The following is an 8,153-nucleotide window of genomic DNA, read 5'->3' on the forward strand; positions in this document are numbered from 1 at the left end:
GAAAGGAAAGAATAGAGAGGCAGATAAAAAAATAATAAAATGGATTATACCTTGACGTAGCAATTGGGCTTCATGTTGACATCCATGAAAATGTCCTTAAGCCTTCTGTAATTGAGTAGCCATGTATATGTTTTTTTAGAAAAGGAAGATGACCCCCGGCCTCTGCATCTGGCGATGCATGCGGCCACATTATTAATTATTCATACAAGACCTTACAAAGTCATACAACAGTAAGACTAAAGCCACCGTCTAGGCAATAACTGTCGCTATTCCTATCGAATTAATGAAGGGGCGCTGAAAATCTGGGCCTAATGTCAAACAGACCTCACAGCCAAACCTAACATCTAAGACCCGAGGTCGTAACCAGGACGCCTGCCGGGTATGGGTCACCCACCAGTCCGGCACACTTCTTAACCAGGACATCTGCCGGGTATGAGGCCGCCGCAGCCACCTGCCGCCAATCCATCTTTAGTATTGTACTGCTGCATTAACCTTGCCTGGTCTAGCAGCCGTCGGCGCCACCGCGATGTCAGACAACGCCACCATCCCGCGCTCGTCCATCATCACACGCCCACCGGCGACACTCCGCTGCTCCATGCCGCTGAGACTCGCTGTTGTCGACGTGTCCGATACCACGCGCGCTCCTCCTCTTGTCCTCTCCAGCCAACACTTGTTCCAAAATGATGCCCTTAGGAAGGAGAACAACATCGAAAGTCGCCATTGTCCGATCCGGTATATCCAGATCTATGGTTTCCCCCGGAACCATCCGACCAGGTTGACGTGGCCAGCAACGACGATGCCTTGAGATGGGAACGACGTGCGAGACACCGCTATCGTCCGCCATGATCACGGTCAGGCGCGATTTTCACCGGAAGCCACGTCATCCCGATCTCGCGGTTGGCTGGAACCGAGCGGAGTCTCGCCACGTAGACGAACGCCGACTTCGGTAAACCGGCGGAGATCCGACGTCTCCTCACCGGTCCCTCCACGCGCCGCCGGTCGGCTGAAGGCCGCCCCGCGGCGGATCCGATCGGGGTTGGATCCGTAGTCGCCGCCACCACCATCTTCGTGTAGATCAGGCACCCCATCGGATGGGGCGCTGCCACCGCCGCCATCCATCCCAGGGTCTTTGCTCCGCCGGCAGATGACGCTTCGGCCACCGCCCCACAACAAGGGATCGCTGCCCCAGCCACCGCCTTCAGATCCCACGAGAAGGACCACCCCTGCCGCCTCCGATGGGATCTTGCCGCGTCCACCCGCCTAGGTGCCTTCGGCGCCGGGCCCGCCGCCACCGCGGCCCTCGCCGGCGGCATGTGAAAAACAAAATTTTCAATAAACATCATGCCCGTTGTTGAAGGACCCATCACCTTTTGTGTCTGCCGTGGCAACCTTATCGACGAGCTCGTTTGTCCAAGTGACTACATCGAAGCATTCAAGGTGCACATTGATGTCAAGCAAATTGACATCTAAGATGTCGACGTACATATTCTACTTCATGAATGCAAATACTTGTATAATGCAACTAGTATGGGTATTGAATTACTGTGGCGGAGCTGCTGGAACTACTCTCAGACAGGAACTCCACCTGCCTCTGCATCATTTGGACACACACAACCATATTATTAAACATGAATCAAGTTTAAGTCACCGAGTTCCAGACAGTAAAACAAATAAATAAAAACACAACCATTACTGGCCGAACCCGAGATTACATAGCTCATACACATAATCTACGAGAGGCTCGCCATCCAAACTAATTAAATAAATCCTGTGCAACCTATTCCAGACGGCTGCACCTAGAGCGCATAAGCTTCCACGCGTCCACATGCTGCAGTGATGACTACATATAGGTTGAAGCCATAGATAAGCTACAACAACTCTTTTATTTGAAACGCCAAGAACTTTGACCGGCCATTAAGTGAACTGTCTCTATTAAGACGATTCTTCAGAGTAGGTACTACATAATATCCGATATCTACGTATATATATTTATACCTGCGACGTCTTTGCGCTGCACAAGTCTTGCACACAAAACTTCTCTCTGCCGTTGTCATAGAGCCAATTGGAATTACTTGGAAAAAAAGGTGTTCATATGATGAGATCTTCCTCTTCTTCCATGGTACCAACCATGGCAATCCTGGCCATCACACTCATACCCTGCTCCCTGCCATGCTCAGCTGACATCCAAGGTAATTTGTTCTACTAGACTAACAACTTCTTTTTTGCGAGAACTACTTGGTTCACTCCACAGAAGTAATGTAATGTATATATTCTGCATATACACTCGGTTAACTTGTGGTGTGCATGCATGCAGTTCATACGGAGGGAACCCGTGAGGGACAGAGCCCTCCGGCGCCACAGGCAGCACCACGCCAGGGTACGGCATACCGCCGCCGCCCCAGCACTACGCCGCGGGCACCTGCAGTGCTGCACCGCAAGACCCTGCAGCAGGCTGTTCCAGTGCCACCGATGTGATGGACTATACTAGCGCGCGCTCAGAAAGTTTATCGTTTTTGTTGGCAGAGTGAAGAACTGCCAGTGCCAGCGATATGTTACTAACTCCAGAAAACTAAGTATGGAGATGCATGGCTCTAGCGTTCTTTTATAAAAAACAAATCTTTCAGTAAGATGGCTATATTCATCGTTTCTTAATAATCTGTAAGAGTTTTAAATGTCAAGTACCTATTGTTAATGTTATGTATGTTCCGTCACAAAAGAATGAAGTAGATCAGATTTTTTGCAACATGGAAAATTTGTTTGTTTGCAACATGGAAAACTACTTTTTTGTGGGACCATTGCAATTTAATTTCATTGAGCATGGCAAATGTAGTTTATGGATCACGGAAATTGGCATGTCTCCAATTTTTGTCATGGCAATTTTAGTTTTCATGAAATCCGATATTCAAATTCATATTCAATGTTGGCAAAGTTGTCGTGTGAAAAATAATATTGTCGGCAAATTCATATGGTACCATATAACCAATTCACCAAGGCAAAAATTGTTGAAGGCAAATTTAGTAATGGACCCATGGAAAATTTAGTAACTTACCCTGGCAAATCTAGTTTATGGACTGTGGAAATTTCATTAATTGACCATGGAAAATTTAGTTAATGGATCGTGGCAAATTTCACTTTTATTTAACATTGCGATTTGAGTACATTGCCCATGGAAAATTTTATCCTGTCTCATGACAAATATTCACTTTTTGGAACCCATTGCACTGCAGGTGATACATCCTGAAAATTGCAAAGATATATAAAACTGAAATTATTAAATTGCAATGTCCAAGACACACAAGCACTTGTTTTTTAGGGAATCTTAAAATAAATTGATTGATCAGGCCAGGCCTTTGTGTGTGGACTGTGGGCATGCTCCAGCGAGACAGTAACCTTTTATTATTCGCAAAAAAAAAAGACAGTAACCTTTTACGTGGGCTGTTCCAAGCTAGTGAAATGAAAAAAAATTTAGAACAAACCGAGCATGGGCTGTTCCAAGCTAGCGAAAAAATTTGGAACAAGCTGAACCTTTTTATATGGGCTGCTACTGGCTTGAGAAAAAAGTTTCGACTCAAACAATACTTGTTTTGAGGCACCTGACCATTAGCAAAACTGGCAGAAAAAACATGCTGTGGGAAATTCAACTGGAAAAACAAGTCTTGTAATAAGCTAGCAATTCGAAGAAACTCTTATCTTTTTTTTCTGTGGTGCCAACAAGCTGCATGATAGGTATAGCCGATAGTGTTGACTCCTTGGTCCATACAAGACGAGGGAGGAATATCTTTCCACAGTGCTCGCCACCAATTATTTGTTCTGAAGCTAAAATTTCCAAAGATGCCCTGCCTGTTGACCCAAGGGAAGACTTTGACCATACATAATTCCCCGAGACCAAGAATATAGACTAGAAATATAGACTGTAGTCAGAGTGCGCGTAGGCAGTTGTATTTGCGTTACCTACTATATAAAACAAGACATGCATGCACAAAGAGAACACACATGAGAAGCTGTGACAGGAAGGAGAACGCATCATGAAGCGTTCTACTTCTCCTCCGCCCTTGGTACGCGGCGTTGTGATCCTTGCTCTGATATGCTGTTCCCTGTCATGCTCGGCGGCGGCAAGAGGTAACCAATGACTACTAGCTAGTAAACCCACGTCGGCACATCATATGTGTACAGTGGCGGAGCTAGATGCAGATTACGCCTGGGGCTGTGCTACTCCTCTAGTCCTCGCTTGTGTTTATTTTCCCAAGTTGGAAGCGAGTTCACAGCCACACGCCATGCAAAATTCTTGATTGTAGGTGGGACGTTGCTACCCCATATCATTTTCCAACACGTCCTACGACCATCAGGCGCCGAACTAGTTGCAACCGAAGTCATTCTGCAGGTTTCTTCAAAAGCCATGTTGTAAGCAGATTTCACAGAGAAGGCTCCCAATCTTCCGGGTCCCCATGCAAGCACATCATCTCCAAGTCTTGGCGAGGCTCTAATTTTTAGGATCTCTGTAACATCACATGGCAAGAAAATAGACTGCAACAAATTTACATTCCATGAACCATTGTTGTTGAGCAGCTGGGAGACAAAGCGGAACCGACACGTGCCCTGTGGCGAGATAGGTTTATATGAGAAAGGCCTTGGAATCCAATTGTCTTGCCAGATTCTTATCTGCTGGCCATTGCCGACTCTCCAGATTAGCCCCTTCTTCAAAAGATCCAAGCCATGAGAAATCGCCGTCCACGTGGACGAGGCGTTACCTGCGAACACAGTGTCCTCTAGCTTCCCATTTGGATAATACCGAGCTTTAAGAAGTTGAGCACATAGGCTATCCGGTTTTGTCAATAGTCTTCATGCCTGGCGCGCGAGTAGTGCTTGATTGAATATCCGAAAGTCCTGAAACCCAGCTCTGCCTTTACATTTTGGCTGCTAGAGTTTTTGCCAAGCCTTCCAATGAACCTTTCGTTTTCCTTCCCTCGAACCCCAATAGAAGTTCCTCATCATGTTTGTTAAATCATCCCACACAGAAAAAGGCAGTTTAAAAACACCCATAATATATGTAGGAAGTGCTTGCGCATCTGATTTAATAAGAACTTCCCTGCCTGGCTGAGCAAGATGGCCATCACCCCATTGGACAAGTCTTTTCAAGAGTTGTGCTTGTAAATTTTGAAACTTGCCTTTGGACATGCGACCATTGGGTGTTGGAAGACTCAAGTATTTCTCCTCGAAACCAGCATTCCGAATATTCAGAGTATCTCTCACCTCCTCCTCAAGATTGGTAGGGCATGCTTCACCGAACATGATTGAACACTTATTATAATTTAGAAACTGGCCTGTAGCTCTAGCATAAAGGTCAAGACAAGACTTAATTCTTTCCTCTTGTAGACGATTTGCTTCAAAAAACAATAGTGTATCATCTGCGAACAAAAGATGAGAGATTCCCGGAGCCCTACGACAAATTTTCACTGGCAAAATAATTCCAGAGTTCACCCTATTTCTGAGAATAGAAGATAGACCATCAGCGACGAACAGAAATAAGAACGGGGAGAGTGGATCACCTTGCCGAAGCCCACGCGACGGTGCAAATGAATCCAAGGAGGATCCATTTAATTTTACAGTATATCTCACCGATGTGACACAGGTCATAATCCAGTCAATCCATCGATGTGAAAACCCCATCTTTTGCATCACTTGCCTGAAGAAATTCCAATCAACCCGATCATATGCCTTTGATAGATCCACTTTGTAAGCACAAAATCCCTTAGTAGGATCCTTCTCCTGTTTAATATGGTGGATGCACTCAAATGCAATCAGGGCATTGTCAGTTATCATCCTACCAGATATAAAGGCACTCTGCTCAGGAGAAATTATATCGTCCAGGAGAGGACGCAATCTATTAACCAAACATTTGGAAACAATCTTGTAAATAACATTGCATAGGCTAATAGGCCAGAAATCGGAGACCTTGACTGGATTCGCAATTTTCGGAATAAGAATGATAGATGTCTCATTAACACCATCCGGCATAATACCAGTTCTGAAAAACTCCTTCACTGCTTTAATTATATTAGTCTTCACCACACCCCAATTCCTCTGAAAGAATCTTGCTGGAAAACCATCTGGCGCAGGGGCTTTTATAGGCCCAATTTGAAAAAGAGCATCCGAAATTTCCTCATCCGAAAATTCGCTACAAAGTTTAACATTATCATCATCTGAAACAACTAAATTAAAAAGATCCAAAACCTCCGTGGCATCAAGGGTTGCGTCAGCAGCAAAGATGTCATGAAAATAAGACGAGACTACATCACCCATGGCTTGAGCATCTTTGTGTACAGTACCATTAGCATCATGTATCTCAGTGATTTTATTTTTTCTTGCTCTCCAAACCGCCTTACTCTGGAAGAACTTCGTGTTTCTATCACCTTCTTTCAACCAAGTGATCCTTGATCGTTGTAACCAAATCATCTCCTCCTTGTACAGTAATTCATTGAGTTTATCCGAAACCTCTTGGATTTCTGCACTATCTGCATTCATATTCATTAGTTCCTCTAGCCGGGTTCTTGTTTTATTAATGTCCCTTGTGATATTACCAAACTTTTTACTGCTCCACTTCTGAAGGGACACCATAGTGTCTCTCAAAGCTTTATTGACATGGCCTAGATCATCCATCACTGCATAGGCCTCCCAAGCCTTGCGGACTAATTCTGGTAGCCCGACGTCTCTTTCCCAAAATATCTCATACCTGCGTGGATGCACATTACGTTGTTCCTGGTCCGGGGCACCCTTGAGCAATAACAGCACATGATCAGAACATGGAGACGCAAGGTGCCGCACACTGTAAAAAGCAAACAGGTTCCGCCAAGAATTTGTAGCCACCGCTCGATCTAAACGGACTCGCACGTTTGCTGCACCAGACCTCATATTGTCGTAGGTATAGGGCACACCTGAAAAACCCAGGTCCACTAAATCAAAAAGCATCAAAGTATCCCGGAAAGCTGCCATTTGTGGTTCAGGGCGGGTTGTAAGGGACATATGTTCAAAACTCCACAACGCCTCATTAAAATCTCCGATTACTAGCCAGGGTAAATTAGATTGTGCACTTAAGATGTCTATTCTCCACCCTAGGCTCTCCATACACCCCGGTCAATCTCCATGGCTTACCGTTCGGTTCAGTTATGACAGAAACATCAATGTACCGTTCATCCTTCCCCAGCAAAGTAACTTGATATGATTCATGTCAGTATAACGCCAAACCACCACTCATGCCCGAGCTATCCACACCTTCAAAACCCTTAAGGCCGAGACGACCCCTATATCTCCTCATCTTACTAACTTTCCGTCGAGTTTCACACAAAAACACAAATTTGGGGGAATGCGACTGCACCATCGTCGCCAAATCTCGAACTGTCCGGGAATTCCCCCCTCCCCGGCAGTTCCAACTCAGGGCATTCATTGTCCTGGGTGGCGCCCCTCTAGGGAGCCCGCCAAAACATCATTATCGTTGCTAATAACAGATCCATCCTCTCCCTTTACCTTCTTCCTCACATTTTCTTTGGGTGTATTAACAGCAGCCGGATCCGATATTACAGTCTCTGGATCCTCAACAATCTCGTCGCTGTCCAGGGCATCCTTGGAGCCTCCTTGGTGTACTGGAACAATAGCCAAACTCGTACCCAAGTCACCAGGGGCACTTACTATATCATCCGGTCCTCTCTTCCCATGCATATTTAGCAAATTACTTCTCACGTCTTGGCTTGATAGAATAGTATTTGTTGCACCTGGATCCTCAATCTCCATCGCTGTCTTACCCATAGATCTTGTGTTTAACACACTGTTATACCTCCAGTTATTCACAGGGATCCCATCCGAATTAGTTGCATCATTGGGCGGCGCACCTCTGCCAACACCCCGACCGAACACTGCTCCACCTCTGCCTCTTCCACCCCCTCTACCTGATCCACGACCACCTCCTCCTCCTCGCCATTCATCTGCCAATATGAAATCACCCCATTCAAACTTAGACACATCATGCTCACCGGTGCCACACTCCTCATACCAGTGGCCCAACAAACCACAATTGTTACAGAAAATTGGAAGTTTCTCATATTTAACCATATACCAGTCCTTCTTTCCCCCCCCCGTGTGATGGAGACAAAGCGCTCAAG

The 8,153-nt window shown here is 45.7% G+C and overlaps 1 long non-coding RNA gene across 1 annotated transcript; it reads left to right on the plus strand.

Annotated features, from left to right (window-relative positions):
- The first annotated feature begins 1,944 nt into the window (after positions 1 to 1,944).
- On the plus strand, positions 1,945 to 2,745 carry LOC147977617 (uncharacterized). The gene is made up of 2 exons (XR_015599477.1): positions 1,945 to 2,189; positions 2,315 to 2,745. It is a non-coding gene; the product is annotated as an uncharacterized LOC147977617 (long non-coding RNA).
- Positions 2,746 to 8,153: the final 5,408 nt, after the last annotated feature.

The sequence above is a fragment of the Triticum urartu genome, chromosome 3A (genome assembly GCF_056163025.1).
Source record: "Triticum urartu cultivar PI428250 chromosome 3A, HENAU_Tu73, whole genome shotgun sequence".
Classification (NCBI taxonomy): domain Eukaryota; kingdom Viridiplantae; phylum Streptophyta; class Magnoliopsida; order Poales; family Poaceae; genus Triticum; species Triticum urartu.